Source organism: Balaenoptera musculus, chromosome 14 (assembly GCF_009873245.2).
Source record: "Balaenoptera musculus isolate JJ_BM4_2016_0621 chromosome 14, mBalMus1.pri.v3, whole genome shotgun sequence".
Classification (NCBI taxonomy): Eukaryota; Metazoa; Chordata; class Mammalia; order Artiodactyla; family Balaenopteridae; genus Balaenoptera; species Balaenoptera musculus.
This window is the reverse complement of record NC_045798.1, coordinates 19,733,223-19,753,006: the sequence shown is the minus strand read 5'-3', so window position 1 is coordinate 19,753,006 and position 19,784 is coordinate 19,733,223. Positions and strand designations below refer to the sequence as shown.

At 50.8% G+C, this 19,784-nt stretch overlaps 1 protein-coding gene across 7 annotated transcripts in view; it reads right to left on the bottom strand.

Moving 5' to 3' along the window:
- Nucleotides 1–17,774, bottom strand: part of CMKLR1 (chemerin chemokine-like receptor 1) — a 39,774-nt gene extending 22,000 nt beyond the window's left edge. The window contains exons 1-2 of one of the 7 annotated variants that reach the window (XM_036823909.1): nt 17,517–17,774; nt 9,302–9,353 (exon numbers count right to left, since the gene is read on the bottom strand). The gene's annotated coding sequence lies outside the window, so the exon portion shown is untranslated. Of the gene's footprint in view, nt 1–256; nt 373–9,137; nt 9,206–9,301; nt 9,354–11,796; nt 11,827–17,465 lie in introns of those variants that run through there. The other 6 variants (XM_036823912.1, XM_036823913.1, XM_036823906.1 and 3 more) reach the window with 6 other exon arrangements.
- Between the last annotated feature and the right edge of the window lie 2,010 nt (nt 17,775–19,784).

The window sequence follows — 19,784 nt, the reverse complement described above, 5'->3', positions numbered from 1 at the left end:
CTAGCCCAAGATCCCACACCTAGGAAGAGGCAGAGGTAAGATTTGAACCTGGGCTGTTCTGACACAGGGGCCCACATCTTCAATCACCGTGACTGCCCTCGATGTTCTGCGACTCGCCGGCTGGGGACTCCACTGTGTGCAAGGCCCTCTGTTTTTGCGCCCGCTGACTCCCCCGTGCACAGGGCAGGCAGGGGAGCCGTGTCGCACATAGCCACAACCCCACCTCAAAGAGCCCTCAGTGACCCGACTCACCCACCTCTGGCCAGTGCAGTCGCCACACGCCAGGCTCCAGGGCAGGGCAGGGGGCTGCAGAGGCATGTCCAGCCAGGAGGACCCCGGAGAGATCCTGCAGGCCTGAGCCGCCCCAGCCGCGCCCCACCCAGGCTGCCAGCACCAGGCACAGGGCCCCTGGGGCACTCAGGCAGGCTCTGGCCCCTTGGAATTGCCTGGCTCCAGCCCAGGCAGCTGACGGAAGGGCTGGCATTGGTGGAGTATGTAGGAGATCCCCACCCTGTTCCCAGGCTTGGGGGGAGGAGGGACAGGCTGCCCTCCCCCTTGACCCTGTAACTGTGCTGTCACCTTTTCCCAAGGAGAAGCTCAGCCTTGCCCCAGAAAGGGTCTCGCTGGGAAAACTGCCCCCCACCCTCAGTGGAAAAAACAGACAGTTGAAGCCCAGAGGAAATGTCAGAATCCTTAAAAGCCACTGCTGGAGAGGCTATAGGATCGAGGGGTCTGCCACCCCCATGTTACAGAAAAAGGAAACTGGCTCAGAGCAGCGGAGGGCTTAAGCCTCACGTAGCTGCAGCAAAGCCAGGTGCCAAGGCCAGCCTGACCCCTGAGATCTCGGGCCATGACTCAGTCTCTTCATCTGCAAAGCGGGCCGGTGTAAAGCTTACATGAGATCACAAATGCAGGGTATATAGGTTGACCAGTCATCCCAGTTTGGGGGTGTCCTGAGAAATAGGACTTTTGGTGCTAAAACCAGAACGTTCCAGGCAAATCAGGACAGGTAGGTGGCCCTGCCTATATAAAAATCCCAGGTCCAAAAAACACACCCCGTGGCTGTGATGTTTAAAGGAAGCTACTTCTGGAGTCGCATAACACTGAGTTTGTATTCTAGCTCTGTCATCATTTAAAAAAAAGCAACAACTTCGTTTTATTTTTTCATTCAGTTAAATTCGACAAATCTCTGCCAGGCACTGTGCTAGGCGTGGGGATGCTGTAGAGAGCAGAATGGGAAAAACCGGTGCCTGGTAGAGCTTAGAAAGACACAAGACATCATCACACAGGCAGCAGGAAGGGGAGCCCTCCTGGTAAGCTGCTTGGTTTCTGAGGCTTGGTTGCACCTTGAAATGGGGGACCATCCACTTAGAACCTCCTGTCGGGCATCCCCTGGGCCCTCAAGTCATCACTCAGAAATAAAATCATCAGAAAAAAACCTCTCCCTGGGTTCTGCTATTTTCCAGAGAAGGTTGCCCTTCTCTCTCTTCCCCCATCCCCACAGCAGAACTTTTAGAAAAACCCATCAAGTCATTAGAAAGCTCTTCCTTTTTTTACTAAACTGAACTCCAGCAACCTGCCACATTCCCCTCAGCCTGGGTCAGCCCCCTGGAGTCACACAGGATAAGCCAGCCACCTCCTTCCCCTGGCAGCGGCCACTTCCTCACTTTAACCTTGGCCAGCACTTCCTCTGCATCATTCTTAACCCCTTACCTGCTGGTCCCTACAGCTGGGACCGCTCTTTCCCCGGGCAGGGAGATGGGTGTTTGCAGGCTGCTTTTGCTTGCAGGTTTGTCAAATTTTTTGTTTGCTTATGTACCGGCTTGGTCCCAAGGGTGAGATAAAGCTCCAAAGAGGCTCATGTATCCAAGGGAACGTAAATTAAAAGTGAGAGTGGGGGCTTCCCTGGTGGCGCAGTGGTTGAGAATCTGCCTGCCAATGCAGGAGACACGGGTTCGAGCCCTGGTCTGGGAAGATCCCACATGCCGCGGAGCAACTAGGCCCGTGAGCCACAACTACTGAGCCTGCGCGTCTGGAGCCTGTGCTCCGCAACAAGAGAGGCCGCGATAGTGAGAGGCCCGCGCACCGCAATGAAGAGTGGCCCCCGCTTGCCACAACTAGAGAAAGCCCTCGCACAGAAACGAAGACCCAACACAGCCATAAATTAAAAAAAAAAAACAAAAGTGAGAGTGAAAGGAGGAAGGGAAACATGGGTGGAGACAGAAAATGGAGCCAGGGCTGAGGGGAAAAATGCAGACAATAAGTAATGTCCTAAATACTTAGCCTGGGTGGGCCACACAGTGGACTCACAGACTCCTGGTCTGGAAAAGAAAAACCAGTGACAGGAGTCACGTGCCCCTTGGCTCAAAACAAACCCACTTCGGGGAAGGCGAAACCTTCGGGGACCCGGAGCAGAAGGACCCTGCCCGGAGCTCCGTGTGGAGAGGACCCAGCGTGATGTGCAGGCCAGCATCCTCAGCGACGTGCTGACGGACGGCAGATGCAGGCTTGAGGTTCCAGATGTTTCAGGAGAGGCTTCCAAACACTGGCTGCCTGAATACAATACCCCCTCCTGTAAGCTGGCAGCTCTGCCCCAAAAGGCCATTCAGTAGGAGCTGCTTTCCCCAGACGTGCCAAGGAAGGAGTGACTATTTGCTTTGGTCTAGACATCCAGGATTATGCATTGCTGGCTTAATGGGAAGAAATTTCTAGAATGTCTGGGAAAGGGCCTGAAGTGTGTGGCCCTCAAGACATTCTCACTGATGCCGTTTCTCTGAACTGATGTCTTGATACTATAAGCAGCGGAGAGCAGGACATTATTCTCTGTGACAAATGCTAGAACCCAGCCATGCTCTCCACCAGCCGGAGACAGGCCTGGGGTGTCATGACGCTCACTGCCCTGGGCTTGCTTGTCTGTTACCCTGTTCTATGGTGAAAGGATGCTGACAAGGACACTCACGACTCCTACAAGCATGGGTTTTCAGTCATTACCTTCTCCAGAGGATCTCTGTGTCCACTGAATATTAGCCCACGAGGACATATTTCTTTCCTACAAACACTTCATCGAGGGGTCAAGCATTCAAGGATTCTCTTGGAATGAGATGGCAAATCCACTGTGAGACATCAGCTGGACCGGCCGTGGCCACAGGGGCCACTGGGAGCACATATCAGCCACCAGGATGACATGGATGCTGGAGGAAAGAGTGGGTCCTACATAAACCTCAAACAGGACCCTCTCAGGCCAGGTTCAAGGAGACCAGAAGGCACTTTCTCCTTGTGACATCGAGGAAGCTGGAGTCAGGTAGAGTAGGCTTAAAATCCCAAATATGTTCTTGTGGTGGTCAAAGAGATAACGGTGATGAAAGCCACGGACATTAGCGTTTATAATATCTCTTCACAGTGGCACTTGCTTTAGCCTAATGGGCATCCATTCACAATTCTAAGTTGGCTTTTTAAATTTAAATTTTTGACTAAGCTACACAACTCCATCTACTTGGTGATGTTCAAAACTATCTAAAATTATAAAAAGGTTAGAATGCAAATCCTCATTCTATCCTGCCACCATCTACCCAGTCCCCACTGTACCCAAATCCTTTTGTTTCTTATGTCTCCTTCCAGAGTGTCTTTAAACAAATACAAATATATATCCAAGTTCTTCCCTCTTTTGCATAAAAGTTGGTCTATTACACACACTATTTTACAACTTGTCTTTCTTACCTAACAATATACCTTGGAGATAATTTCATATCAGTGTGTAAAAAGCACCCATCCTTTTTGATGGCTGCATAGTATTCCATTATTGGATTTGCCTTCATTTACTTAACCAGTCTCTTGGGCACGGGCACTTGGCTTGTTTCCAGTCTCTTACTGTTAGAGTTCACCATCGTGTATGTGTTACAGTATTACATGAAATCATTGTGTGTGTGTGTGTGTGTGTGTGTGTCATTCCCCACTTATTCTTAATGGTGTCTGGGGCTCTCAAACCCTTTCTTTTATGATGAGCAAACAAGTCTTAAGCCCTTCCTTTGCACTGGCTATGCTGTGATTTCATCCATCAAAAAAAAAAAAAAAAAGCTTCAGAGCCATGTAGACTGGGATCAGAAATGAATTCTGCAGTGTATGAAACTATCTGCAGAGTGTGGGAGACAGATTTAGGCCCGAGGCACCCTCAACAACCCCAAAGGGTAGATCTGGAGCCTGTAGGTTCCCAGAGAAGAAGGCACTCAGGCTAGAGGAGGCACAGAACAGGGTAGTGACAGACCAGTCAGCAGATTTCTGGGGTCGACCCCGAGCTCAGAGCCTGGAGCCTGAGCCCATGGGAAGCCCTTTTCTGGAGCTGGCTTGGCCGCCTTGAGCAGCCCCCAGCAGCTGCCGACTTGAAGCTGTTTTCTGCTTTCATTCTGTTTTAAAATAAGGCCGTGATCGCATTCCTGGAGTGTGGAGAAACCTCTCCCCTCCATGAACGGGCCCTGGCCATCTCCGCCCCTCAGGAAAGGATCCAAAATAATTTTCCACCCATTTCTCATGAAGAACAAATCTTGGCGGGCAACAGAGTGCCCACCCCACGCCCAGGCACTCCTTGTCTCTCCCTTATAGGACTCACATCTTCCCAACTTGGGACGGGCCCCAAGTGGCTGACAGAAGAGCCTTTGTCTCCCTCATCCCTCTTCCTCACCCTCCTGCCAAGAATCCTGGCAACGTCTCACTGGTGTAGGTTTCCAAGGGCCCCCGCAGTTTGTAGCCACAAGTGGGGACCCTTGAAACCGCCGTGATGCTGAGCCGTGGGAACCATCACCGTGAGCCCTCAGGATCCTTCCCATCTCTCACTTTGCTCCAGCCTCCCAAGGGCCCTGATACTACCCTCACCTCACAACTGAGGAAACTAAAGCTCAGAGGGGGTCAAGCAACTTGCCCAAGGTCACACAGTTAAAAAATGGAGGAACCAGGACTTGAACCCAAAGCCATGCTCAACGTGTGATAGTGAAGAGGGCAGGCTCTGGAGCTGGGCCATCCAAGTTCAAATCCCAGTTCTTCCACTTACGACTTGTGAGACTTCTTTGTCGCCTAAATTCTCTGTGCCTCACTTTCCGGATCTGCAAGACTGCACAGTAATACTACATACCTCACAGAGTTGGTATTAGAATTAAATAAGAGAAGGAATACAGAGCATCCAGAACAATGCCTGGTCCACGTTAAGTTCTCAGTAAATAATCTATCACTGTTTCTATTATTAGTGTTGTCAAGTATGATTACGATTCTTACGATTGCCTGGCATTGCCCCAGACCTGAATGTGGTACAGTCATAAGGGAGTGTGAGTATACAAAACCTCGTCTCAGAGCTTCTTTCACACTGAGGTGTAAATATCTGCTCACAGATTACATATTTCTCATTCATACATTCAGGAAACCTCACGGAGCCCATATTATCTGCCAGGTAGCAGGCAAGCAGCTAGGAATACAAAGATATAATTCCAAGTCCTAAGAAACCCAAAGCCAGTTTCCTCCTCCCTCTGCTCCTCTTTCCATGGCCAGAATCATAGATACTTACTCCACTTTGGCCTTCCTCTCCCCAGCTCCCACCTTCTAAGGAAATGAACGAGCAACTTGAAATGAGCCCACCCCTCAGGTGAGGTCCACAGCCACACTAGCTCCGCCCACCATCCTGCTCCCCTCCCCCCAAGCCAGGACACCCTCCCTGCTGCAAGCATTCATTCATTCATCCATTCTATAACAGGAATAGAAGCTGCGCCCTGGAAGCTCTAGCACAGTCACATTCAAAGAAACAGTCCAGCAGCCATAAGCACTTCTAAATAATTCAAATTTTACTGCCATCTCTCAAAGAACCACAAAGAATATTGTAGTAGGTGTTGGTAGCCCAGATCCCCTTTACCAGAGGGGGGTATCCATCCCACAGCTGCAGAGAACGCTAGATATCACAGCTCACCGTTGCCCCCTTCTCCTGAGAACTGCCCTCAGCCAAGCAGGAGCTGCTTCTCCCCGACTGCCATGGGGTACAATTCAGGCTCCAGAGTCCACCCACCCCCCCGGTATCAGGCTGAGGCTAGTCTCCACCTGAGACCGTATTCTTGCTGACCTCCTCCCTGTGCCCAATCCTTGAATGCAAATTTAAGGGTGTGCCCCCCCAAAACCCACTAATCAGGATAAATAATACTTTCATGCAGTATTGAAAAATCAAAGCTAATGCATAAAAGGCACGATGAGCAAAATATCAAAATGTTCAATAAAGATGAGATCCAACCCTGAAATGGCATGACCCTACCTCCCTTCCCTCACCAAATCCCAGCCCTGCCTGAGACACACCCTCACCACCTCCCCTTCACCAAATCCTCACCTCAGGCTCTGCTTCTGGGGAGCCCCTGCCTAAGACAGATATCCAGCTCAGAAGCCACAACAAGCCTCTTGGGACTGTCTTTTACTCATTCCTCTCCTGTGTATCCACCACCTCGACAGAGGCCCTACGACCCCTTCTCAACTCCTCCCCACTCAGCCCCCTTCCCACCAAAATCTCGCCCTCTGTCCCAGCCAGAGCAGGCTCCCTTCACCCCTTCCCAGCCCCCTCCTGTGTCCTTCTGACCCACGATCAGCATCTCCCCCTTTCATTCTCTCTCCCCCAGTCCTCTCCCTCCCCGCCCACTGCCTGGCCTCTGAGTCATGACGGAGGCCTCACATGGCAACCATTGCATCCTGCTGCCCCCGTAGGGAGCCCATGGTGTGCCAGGTGCGTCCTCCTCTCTGAAGTCCAGCCCTGGCGCTGGCAGCCGGAGCCTTCATCTCCATGCCCAATTTCTCAGTTCTTTCTGGGCGCCCCACCTCAGCTGCACCCGTGCCCTCCCTCACCTCAAAGGAGCCCAAGAGACCCTCTGAGCTCAAGCGAACTCCTGAACCAGTTACATTTCCCAAATGCTTCTGAGACTGTCCTAGACTTACCACTTTTCTAGGTTTGCCAAGTAAGGGCACGGCAGAATTAAAACTGTCTTTGACCATCTTCACCATTTCAGAAAACAAACAGTATGTTAATACTGACAAAAATCGATGGGACATGGACTCATCCTTCTCAGCTGAAAATATTTCACTTTGTGAAAAAAACAATCACCCGATTGTCTGTGTTCTCTCTTTTCGTTTCTCTGCAGGCTGGTAAAAAGTTGGCCACAGACAGGTTCCAGTGGGCCGGGGTTCTCAACCCCCCTTTCGACATCAGGGGAAACTGAGACCCACAGAGCAGCTCTGTCTTTCCCGTCCAAACCCACGTCCTTGAATCTTCCCCAGAGGGAAACCATGCTGAGGTAGGAGGCCTGGGTTCCAGGCCCAACTCTGCTCCTAATTTTCAAAGAATCTGCACAAATCTCTTCCCCTCTCTGAGCCTCGAACCTGTAGATATTTCAGATGACCCTGAAGATGCCCTCTGGTCCAGCATTGAGGACATGGGACTCAGACCCTGCCCAAGCTCAGGAGCCAGCACGGCTGAAGAAATGGTCTGGACACCCAGGCTTCTTTCTCTGACATCATGTTTGGGCCTCAGTTTCCTCTTCTGGGAATGCAAGTGTTGTGGTTAATGCTGTCTGGGTTCAAACTCTGGCTCTGCCTTTACCAGCTGTGTGACCTTGGGCAAGTCACTTAACCTCTCTGTGCCTCTGTTGCCTCACCTACACAGCGGAGAAGCAAGGGAAGAGGACTCAATTGTCTGTGAGTGTCCCCCCTCAGACCTGACGATCCATGCATTCTCTACCCCAAGTTTCTCCAAATGAACCACAGAGATAGGAATCAGGTGAGGGCCCTCTCCCTGGAGCTGAGCCAAAGATTTCCAAGGGACACAGTTTTGGTCTTTAAACGGACGGGAATATTACGATGTTGAACACAAAAGTCCCATGCTTTTTTTTTTTTTTTTTACAAAGTGTATGTCCTCAAAAGAATTATGTGTGTTTTAAAAATAAGGCACACGACCGCAAAATAACTTTAGTCAGGGTTGGTTTTCCGTAAGGGAAAGAGGGGGCTTCAAGTGATGCCCCAGATCCTGTCCCCCAAAATATCAGGGGGTGGCCCTCTGCTGTTGGGGCTCATGTGTTCATTCCCTCACTAAGGGTTAATGAGGGCCCATGATTCAGGGTGCAGGTAAGTGCTTGGTTTTGCCCAAAGATGCTCCATCCACTCCAGCTCTGGAAGATGTCCATTGGCTCAGAGCACTGGCTGCCGAAGAAAGGAGGGGGGAGGGGAGAGGAGTGGAGGGAGAGCCAGAAGGGCTGGAGGGGTCCCGGGGGCAGGAGGTGCATTGAGAAGGCAGGGGGCAGGCAGCCAGCCTTCTACTCCGTTCCCCACAGTGGCCCTGCTCTGCACCCCCTGAGCTTCAGAGACCCCTAAGGAACCTGAGTGTCTGGGGTGCCCCCAGCATTTCCATATGACATCCTAGGGGAGAAAGAAGCCAGCCACCGTCCCCCCACCCCGACCAGGGGAGCCAGATGACGCCCAAAGAGGCCTTTCAGATGCTTCCAGAACTGATGGCTGCCCCAGGGCCAGGGCCGCCTTTGACGTCAGCCCTGCATCCTTACAACCACCAGAGATGGAGCTGATGCAGCCCCAGTTTTCAAGAACATGGCTCTCAGCGAGGCACAGCGACTTGCCAAAGCGCCACAGCAAGAAAGCAGAGCTTCTCACTAAATCTGCCCCATCGCCAGGGACACGGACACCTAGAGACAAAGTCGTGAACGCCACATGCTTACCGAGCTCTGGGCCCCCAGCTAAGTGCGTCCCCCACATGAACGCCCAATTCCAACTTCCCCAACCCCAGGTTCTTTCCTTTAAACAAATGGCATGGCAAATACCAAAATAACAAAGATAAAAAATAAAATAAAATGTGCCCTCCCCTAGATCCATGTCCCCCCCACCAAAGGCCCTGTGAGGCAGTGTCGTTCCCATTTCACAGATGAGGAAACCAAGGCTGCAGAACTAGGAAGGCGAGGAATTTGAAGCCAAGTAGTCGGATTCCAGAAGCTCCAACCACCATACCATCCTGCCTCTCCAAACACACCTTGACGAGCCATGCTTCTCCCCCTGGTCTCCCGGCACCGGCTCCAATGCCCACACAGGGAAGGAAGGATGCCCGAGTGAGGGAACAGTTTTACCAGTTCAGCAGAAGGTGACAGGGACCCCAGTCTCTTCTTCCAGGTCACAGGACACAGCCTTAACCACCCTCAATCACCACGGCCCCTGGGCTCTGGCAGAAAGCCGCAGGCAGGCAGGCAGGCAAGCAGTGTAGACATGGGTGTGCCAAGATTGCAACACTTACCCTCATGGCCTCCCAGTCCTGCTAGGTTTCTCTGAGCTCTGATGATGTGCAGCTTTGTCACGTTAAAAAAAAAAAAAAAAAATGTCAACACAATTCTACAAGAAAAGGGAGGAACAGAGAGGTCCCAGTGGAGGTATGAGGAAGTGGTAACACAGACGTCTATGGAACTGACTCAGTCACTGCCTGTCATCAGGTCCTTGAAGCAGGGGAGGCTGCCGCTTACTAACCTCCAGGAAGATCCCGGGCCAAAGGCTCCCCTCACCTGTGTCCACAGAGCCTGAGGGTCCGCCACTGTGGACACGCTGTGCTGGCTTAAGGCACCAGGCTCACAAACCCCTCTCCTGCGAGCTGTCATCAGCTGCAAACACCTCAGGGTGAAGGAGTGGATCCCTTTGGTTTTCAGTGGAACATCTGGATGAGAAGAGTCTTCTGAGGGATGGGGCATGAGATTCATAAGTTTTGATCGAGCTATCAAAGATAAATGAGATAACCCTGACTGGTGCAGGGAGAGTCTGTGGCATCAGTGGAAAGGCCTGGAAATCACAGAGGAGGAGGGTAGGTGAGCTCTGGAGAAGGGACCAGGAGAATAGGAACAGCCCTTGTGGTGTCCAGGTAAACGAAGGGCGCGGCATCAGGAGCCTGACTCCTTTCGTTGTGAGCTGTGTGGCCTTAGGGAGCCAATTAACCTCTCTGAGCCTCAATCTCTGAGCCTTATCCTTCACAGGAAAAAAATAGCTGCCAACAGTCTGGGGTTTGGAGCAGAAAGGGGTGATTAAAGAATTCAATCTCATTTCAGGAAGTATTTACCAAGGACCTGCCACATACCCCATTTTCAGGGCCCAGAAGTCTTTGCAGGGACCCACTAAGTGTGGGACCGAGTGCTAAGCCCTTTACATGGATTATCTCCTTTAATTCTCACCATACAACTCAGGGCAGAACCTGCCAACACTCTCATTTACAAGTGGGGAAACCAAGGCTGAGAGAGAGGAACCGACCCGAGATCACCCAGCTGGTCATCAAGCGACTCAGGATTCGAACCCAGGTCTGCCTTACTCCAAACTGAATCATTACTCTGAGGGCCCCATCAAAGCACAAAAAGCCAGGGCCACTGGAGACGGGACGTGTTCCCAAGGCAGAGAGGGAGGCTGTGAATTAGGGAATGGAGGAGGGGTGAGCACACATGTTTTCTCCAGGCCTCAGTTTCCTCGGCTGTAAAATGGGACCGTTTGCCCCATCTCCCACATTTCTGACGGGTCTGTGTGATACCAGGAGAGGAATGACTGGCCCCCGAAGAGGATCTTGGAGGCGGGAAGCAGGATTGGGCAGAAGTCCGGCGTGGTCTTGGCGAATGAAAGCTACCTGTCCCTTCAGACCACTGTCTGAAACAATACAAAAACTCTTGGAAGGAGAAATTTGGGGGCGCTGCTGGCTTCCCAGCCCCCTGGAAAGCGTGAGCTGCCAGAGCTGGGAGAGGGCCGAGAATATGGAGCAGACAGGATGCGTGGAGCGAGGGCCAGCCCAGTGGGACGGGGAGGAGGCCCCGGGCCCCAGCCTGATGAACCCCCTCCCCCCCGGCCCGCTAGGAGTCAGTGATGGGGAGATGAGCAGCACCGCCCAGCCAGGCTCAGGGAAGCTGCCCTACCCTTCTCCAGGGCCCTGGTGCTGATTTCCCTCGTGTCTGAGGTTTTTCACAGGAGGGCAGGGAAACACAGAAAAACAAAGGCCCATTTAAGCCAGTCAGGCCCCACTGGTCCCAGGAAAAGAGAGACCTGTGATCTGGGGTCTCTACCCAGACCCTGCCGTGTTTTCAGGCCAAGCCGGGAAGTGGAGGGGAAGCTTGGGGTGAAGCTCCGACCCTGACACCATCCACACCTGCCATTTCTAGCCTCTCACAGCTCAGGACTTCCGGCCCCCGCTGCTCCGCCCACCACCTGAGCCAGCCCCTCATGCTCAGGCCGCATTTGGTCTTCAGCCCCAACTCTGTGCCACTCTGCATCTCACGTAAGCCAGCCAACACCCCCACACTCCATGAGGAAAACCCTTTAATCACCCCCAATTTACAGTGGAGGAAACAGGCTCAGAGAAGTTAAGTGTCCTCTCCGAGGTCTCACAGCCAGCGAGGGCAGAAGTGGGTTTCAAAACAGGTCCGTGAGCTGGCAGAGTCCCGCTTCTACCCCGGGTGGCCGTTTCTTTCTTACTCAAGGGATGTCGTTTTTCTTCCTGACCCAAATCCCTGACCATTGAAGAAGGCCCCCTGTGAGTTGCATCTGTCATAGAAGAGACTGAAAATTGCCTGAACTCCCCGAAGACCTGCTCTTGACGTCAGTCAGCTCTACCCCCCGGCGATGGCGGGGGCCAGCGGACCCTTCAACGCCCAGCCCGGTTCATCTGGCTCCAGCGGGCAGTGGCCAAGTCCCTCTCCCCGCAGTAAACATACCCCAGGCCGGCCACAGGTGCCACCCTAAGCCAACTCTCTTCAACCCTGAAGGAAATACCTCGTTTCTCCCAAGTTCCGCGCCTACAGCTGTCAGCAAGTCCTGGATGTGCTAGGAGAGGAGACCCAGCATTCAGCCAGGAAAGCCACCAATGCAAAGAAATATTCTCTCCTCCGAGCTGGTTTCTGGACCAGACAACCAAGGAGATGAAGCCACTAACCAACATGCCCTTCTGCCAAGTTGGAATTTCAAACTCAATTAACTTGAGATTGTCTGGAATCTTCACTCATCCAGATGTTCGAGTTTAAGCACCAAGTTTGGCGAGGGCAAGGTCTGGGGACAGCAAGATGCTGTTCCGGTGAGATGGGGCATACTGGACCACCCAGAAAGTTGCGTGGGACCTTCAAGGCCCTGCAGAACATCCGGGCTCCCTCCGGCTGTGCCCTGCTTCCATTCGCCTCATCAGATACTCCTCACTCGTCAAACCTCCAAATCTCTGCTCACGTTGCTCTCCCAGCCAGAAATATCTTTTACTTCTGGCCAAGTTTTCCTCCAGGCACTCAAGGCCAACTCATCCTTGGAACCAGCTCAGATACATGCTCCCTTCTCCAGACACTATTTCCTGACTTCCCCGATCAAAGCTACCCCCTCTTTGCTCCCGGGGTAGTTTGGGCGCTGAATGCACCAGGCAGGCACGGATGGGAGTGTCTTCAACAATCGAAAAGGCCTGGGTCGAAAAGGCCCAGGTGAAACTCCTTTGAGACTTCTGACCTCCAGAAAGGTTTGATTGTAAACGTGTATTGTTTTAAGCCACAGAGTTTGCAGCGGTTGTTATAGCAGCAGCGGGCTCATACACTGACTATCTGAGCAATTCGTTCATCCCACACCCCGGAATTCATAGATTCTGACAACTGTTCAAACAAATTCTGATAACAAGGGATGGGCGTATTTTGAATGTCCCCTGGCCCTAATTACCACCCCCAGATCACTGATTGAACACTGCAGAACTCAACAACTCTGAGACAAGCGGAAACTGAGGCTCAAAGAGGTCATGTGACTTGCTCACCCAGGTGGTTGGTTCCCAAGACCAGAACCCAGGTCTGCCTGGCTACACCCCACCAGGCCTCCTGTGTCTCTGACCCCTGAGCTCCAGGAGGAAAAACTGAGCACGCTAGCCACTGTTTCTTGCACCAGTCGCCCCGCCACCCACCCAACCCGCCTCCTTGCACAAGAGCTGCTCTCAGCGGGATCCCAGGGCCAAGATCAGAGGACCCAAGTCACGTACCCCAAGAAAGCAGAACCGATTCTGACATTCTGCCTGGATAGCAGCTGACCCTTCTGCTGAGTCAGCTGCTGATACTTCCAAGGTTGCCAGAGTGTCTATGGTGGGTGGGACACCCCCCACTGCCCACGGAGCCCAGGACTCCCCCATGGGGCAAGCCATGAAGCCAGGAGACTGACCGAAATGACCTTTTCTCTCCTGGGAACCCGAGGTCACAGGGCACAAGATGCCCACATCAGCCCCTGCGTACAAACGTGAATATCAGTGCCCACTTCCCCGGCAATAAAAATAGAAGCGCCTTCGTTGAGCTGGCCATGTGCTGTGCTCGTGTATATTTTTATGTATATTAACTCATTTAACCCCCAACAACCCTGTGAAGTAGTAGACCCTGAGAGTATCCCCCCCCCTTAGAGATGAGGACTCGGAGGAGGAAGGAGGTTAAAGGGCAGAGACGGGGTCTGAACCCTAGAGCAGGTGGTTGCGGAGTTCATGCCATGTCACGCTGTCAGCCGATGCCAGCCTGACATTAATGTTTCTTTCTTTGACAGCACCGTGTAGAATTAACATGGCCTCTGGCTTCCATCCAGCAGGGCAAGAAATTCTACTCTTCCTCTATCATGCTTGCGCCCAACGCTGCAAAAATATAGAGGTTCCAAAAGAGAAGTATTGTAAATTAACTGGTGTCCTAATTTTGCCTGAAAACAGCACGTCCTGGGAGCCAGAAGCCAACCCTGCATCCCAGGCCCAAGGCTAGGGCCTCACCCTCAGCCAGGGGCACATAAGGAGTCCTGACCTGGGAACCAGAGCCCCGGGTCTTAATCCTACCAGCTGACCTTGGGAATGTCGCTCAACCAATCAGGGCCTCACTTTCCTCAGATCTAATACGGGGGCCAATGTAACTACCCTCACTGCCCCGCCACAGTCCCACGAGGGCAGGAATCCTGTCTTTTCCATCACCCTGACTTGTGGAGTGCCAGACACAGAGCAGGTGGTAATAAATGTTTGTTGAGTGACTGAATAAAAGTCTATGTGACACGTTTGCCTCCCCTCCCCCAAAGGCCTTAAAAGCAGGACTGGGCTGACCCATCTTAGGCTCTTGCACAGGTACAGCTTTCACTCCTCTGTGGGTTTATTCACACAGGAAATCATCCACAAGCACCTACTACGTGCCCGGCCCAGTCAAGGCCTCGGTGGCATCCAGGACCCACACACAACCTCAGCTGGTGTCCTCACACGCCACCCCCTTCTCTTTTTTCTGGCCAGTGACTATGATACTTAGTCACAGTGGGCTTCCTCGGCCCAAGACAACGACCTGGCTGCCTTCTAAACAGCAAGCTTGGCCCATTCTGGGGACTTGGACAATGATTCCTTCACTTCCACTTCCTTATATCCCGCCCTAGGGAAATACAGCCCAAGGAAAACCGCTACCCTAACCCCATACATGCACTGACACACACATACACACGCATCCTTGCACACATGCACTCCAATGTGCAGTAGGACCCTAGGACAGAAGGTGGATTTTCTGAGTTCAAATCCCAGTTCTTTTGCTTATGAGCTGTGTGACTTTGGGCAAGTCCCTTTACCTCTCTGAGCCTCATTTTCTTCCTTTATAAAAAGGGAATGCTAATCATGAAGCCTTTCCATGTAGTGTTGTAGGGAGATTCAATGAGATAGTGGATACAAAAACCTTTGGTTCGTAAATGTGATTCGCTCAACAACATTGTTATTTTTGTTTCCTTTTTCCAGGAGGGAAAGAGAATGGCAGTTGGCTAGGTTTCAAGGAAATCCATGTTTAGGGGCCTGGAATGTGGGAATTTACTCAGTCTATTTGATGGGGATTATTTTGAGGATAGGAAAGTATTTGTGGGTCCAACATCACCATGTTATCTTTAAGATTAACTAATGAAAATTTAGAATTTAGAATCAGAGACTGGAAGAGACCCAAAGGTCACCGTATTTGTGGCAGAGACAGCTAGCTGTCCACAAAAATTCGTTCTCCCTTCCACAGTACACAGCCATAGATGGGAAAGAGCCACCCTTGCCAAGAGCTACATTTCACAGCCTCCTTTGCAACTAGATTGGTCACATGACTAGTTCTCATGTGTGGCAGAAAACAGTTAAGAAGCAAACACGCCCCCTCCATGCTTTCTTTCCTCGGTGATGATGTCCGAGGGATAGTCGGAATGTGAGATGGCTCACTGAATCACTGTGTGGAAGAGGACAACCCTCCACTCACAAGTACCTGCCTTATAACAAACGTCTGTTTTGTTTGAGCCATTATACACGCTTGGGTCTATTTGTTACTGCAGCTTCTACCCTAATACAACATTCAACCTCCTTATTTACAAATGAGACGATTAGGGCCAGAGAATGAGAGTACCTTGCCTAAGGTCACACAGCAAATTCAGCAGTGGTTAAGAACTTTGGTGTCTTAACAATTTGGAGTAGATTTTGCAGTTTTCAACCTGCCCCCGAGAGCCGTGAGGATTCCGAGAGGCCCTTCGGCAGTGAGAGTGAGGTTCAGTGAGCTGCCATCTGGCGTCCTCCACTTCTGTTTCTACTAGAAAAACATCACTTTTATCTGTCTTCAAATTGCACTTCTCCATATATTTTCATCGGAAGAAAGGGCTCTGTGGCTTAAACTAACGTCAAAGCCCAAATGCTGGATCACGTGGTCTGACTTTCTGTGGTACAAGACCAAGTTTTGCTTCTTCTCCACCATTGTCTCCTGGCCTCAGCTGCTGACACAGGGCGTGTAGACTCGCAGAAGGGCATAGATATTTGCTTAGAAAGGAAAAAAAGACGCCTCATGTGCAACAAAGAACCCAGAAACTTGGACAAAGGGCAAAAAGAAAAGACGCTTAGCTCAGTGGTTCTCAAATTTTAGGGTGTGTCAAAATCACTGGGGGTGCTTGTTCAAAATGCAGACTCCTATACCCCATCCTCAGAGATTCTGACTCAAAAAACTGATGCTCGTGGTCCCAGGATTGCCCTTTGAGAAGTCCTGAGTCTAATTCGACTCAGTGTAATTCGACAGCAAGAACTACAGGGAAGATTGGTCTTGAAAAGGAGGTCAGGGATGACAAAAAGGAAACTGGGGGCTGGGCCCTTGCACGGAGAGAGAAGGTAGACCCAAGACTCAGCCACTTGCTCGCTGGCCCCTCTGAACCACATAGGCCTGAATGATCAGACTGACATCAAGTAACAGTTACTTGAGTATAATGATGTGCTATTTGCTCATAACTTTGCCAAACACTGGTCCAAATGGCTCACCCATTTAAATTGTGCTGATTTGAAAGCAGAGAGGGGAGTGGAATGTTTTCAACAGATACCACTGGCAAAGGGTTCATATCCTTCATATACAAAGAACTCTTAAATATCAATAAGAAAGGAGACAAACATGCCAGCAAGGAACAAATGGGAATAGACTTGAACAGGATAGTCATAAAATGAACAATAAGATTATAAAGGTTATTCAGCATGAATGAAGGAATGCAAAGTCAAGCAGCCAGATGTTATTCTCACCTTTCCCATCAGGGAAGTTTTAGGAGATGGGTAGCAACCAGTGTGTGTGAGGCTGTGAGAATATCACACCCCAATACTGTGCCAGGGGAGTGCAAGCCGGCACAACCTTCCAGGGCAATAGCCTCAAAAGACTTAAAAACACGTAAACATTTGAGCCAGCAATTTCACCTTAGGAAAGGTATCCATAGGCCCAAACACGCAAAGATGATGTACTAGGAGCAGCCTTTGCAGTGCTGTTTATAATAATGAAAAAAAAAAAAAAAAAGAGGAAGAAGAAGGAAGCAACCACATGGAGGAATGATTAATAAGTCCCAAGTCACCCTCTCTGTGCAGCCGTTAAAATGTATATTGGAGGAACATAGAAAATACAGATGCAGGTTCATGATCCGTGGTTAAGGACAAGGTAAGGTACCAAACGAGATGTTGGAAAAGCATGTGTGTGTCCACATTTAGATACTCCTATGTGTCTGGTACATTGTAGGCACTCAACAAACATCATAGGTCAAGTAGTGAGAGGGTGAGTGAGAGTGCTACAGAGAGGCACCTGAAGGTTCACCTCTGGGTTAGGAAACCCTTCTTTCCTCTCCATAGCTGAGCGGTAGGACAGTCCAGCAGCTAAGAAGGTGGGCTATGCAGACTCTCATGTCATTTGGATCTCAGCACCCAGCCCCGCACCCCCCAATCTGACTCTCAGTTTCTTCACCTATAAGATGTGGACAATGAAAGCATCTCCCTCGTAGGGTTGTTGCGAGCATTAACCGAAGGGAAGCACTGAGCTTACTGCTTTTATAACTATGGTGACCTCGCTGTTTTTTTACAATGAGCATGCATTACTTTGGAAATCTGAAAATCATAATAAAGCTATTTCCATTTTGACAAAAATTACATTTTACCAAGAACCAAAGAACTTCTCTATTACCATTTCCCCTTTCCTGGCGCCTCTGGGTGATGTCAGAGCCGAGCGTGATACCTTGTGGCTGGTCTCCGCCCAGGTCTTCCCAAGGGTTCCGTGACTTCAGGCCACTCGAGGTTGTGCAGGAGACCCGTGTTCCCCGACTTCTCTCTTGAAATCGCACTGTCCTTTGGCTGTGGCCGTTTGCCCAGAAAGCGGTTCATCCATTCATTCAAGGGCCTCTCAAATAGCCCAGAGTTCAGCCCCCGCTAGAACATTCTCATTCCCCTGGAGGCTCCCAGGGAGACCCCGGTCTGTCCTGCGCTCTTTGCTCACCAGGGCTGCTGTCCTGAATGGGACAGACCTCTGCCAGAGAAACAGCTGGAGGGAGGAGAGAGGGAGGGGCAGGAAACCGGGCTGGCCCGAGGGCGGGGGCGGCCAGCTGCGTGGAGCGGGGCTGTCGGGGGTGGGGGTCTGCCTGTCGTGGGTGGTGGCTGGAGGCGAGGCCTGCTGGGGACGACCCGCCCCTCTGGGAGCTGGGAGCTGTGCCCACCGTCTGAGCACAAACCAGGAGCACATGTGGGCCCCGGGCAGCTGTGGGAAGCACGTCTGCTCCCAGCAAGGGCCTCCGGAGCTCCAGACAGACTACGTACAAGCGAGACTAGCTGCCGGATATCCCACCACCTTGGGTCACCTCCTCACCCCAGGCGTTTGTGCGTGCTGTTCCTTCCACCTGGATGCCCTTCCTGCTTCCTGCCCCTATTCGTGGCCTGATGACCTCCTGCTTCCTTTTTTTGGGGGGTGAGGTGTTAAATTAAAATAGCAATGTGTTTTTTTTTTAAGTATCAAATGAACAAAGATTAAAATGTTCTGTAATATTTGATTTTAGTAAATGTTACAGGGAAGAAAAAATCTTATCCATCATTGGAATATACATACATTCATGTACCACTTCTAGAAAGCTAACAAACTACATCAAACCTTTAACTAAGTTCAGAACTTGTGTTGTTTAAATATAAATTCGGTTTTCATCCTAAACCCAGCTCTCCAGAGATGAAGATCATTAACATGTTGGTATGAACACATGCACATATATATTTTATATATAAACGTAAAATGGCTCAGTCATGCTCTGTGTACCATATTGTAACCTGCTTTTGCATTCAATGATTATATATATAAAATATATGTGTGTATATATATATACCTTACCATATTTTATAATTTTTTTTAATTTTTATTTATTTATTTATTTATTTATGGCTGTATTGGGTCTTCGTTTCTGTGCGAGGGCTTTCTCTAGTTGTGGCAAGTGGGGGCCTCTCATTATCGCGGTGCGTGGGCCTCTCATTATCGCGGCCTCTCGTTGCGGAGCACAGACTCCAGACGCACAGGCTCAGTAATTGTGGCTCATGGGCCTAGTCGCTCCGCGGCATGTGGGATCTTCCCAGACCAGGGCTCGAACCCGTGTCCCCTGGATTGGCAGGCAGATTCTCAACCACTGCGCCACCAGGGAAGCCCCCTTACCATATTTTAAAAGTTGCTGATTACTTCATTTACTCAATGTACCGTAGTTTATTTAATCAATACAATACTTTGAGGGTGGATGATTAGGTTACTTTCAACTTTTCGACTATAGTGAGCACACCATTGCACACTTGTCCAATTACTTTATTATACAAATTTCCTACGAACATGTTTATTATTCAAAGAGTCGCCCACTCTCTCTTGATGTCTCAGCTTGGGGCCACCTCCCAGGTAAGACTTCCCTGCCCCTTGGGGGACTGCTCTGGGCTCCCCCCATCACAGCACTGATGCAGTGTTGTCCCAGCTTGTTAGGGTGTCTCTTTCCCTTGCACTAGGAGCTCCTTGGGGAAGGGTCTGTGTTTTGTCCCCTGCTCTATCCCCAGCGTCAAGCACGGTGCCTGGCAACATCACCATCATCAGTGAATAATCTAAATAGCTGACAGCCAGGCAGTGTGCTAGAAACTTGGTACTTAATCCTTATGAAGGAAGGAAGCAGGCACTATTTCTGCCCCCATTTTGCGATGAGAAAATTGGGACACAGAAAGGTTAAGTCACTTGCCCAAGGCCACACAGCTAGTAGGTGTCAAAGCTGGGATTCCAACCAGGCCATCTGGCTCCAGAGCCCCGCCTTTAGCCCCCAAACTAAAGAACTAACAGAAGGGCCCACTGTGTGCATTGCCCTGTGCCAGGTGCTTTCCGTGGAGTAAGTAGTGAACCAACAACGCTGCAGGAGGTGAAACTTGCCCATTTTACAGATGAGGATTCTGGGGCCACGGAGGGAAAGTCATTTTGCCAAAGGCGCCCAGATCATGCCAACAG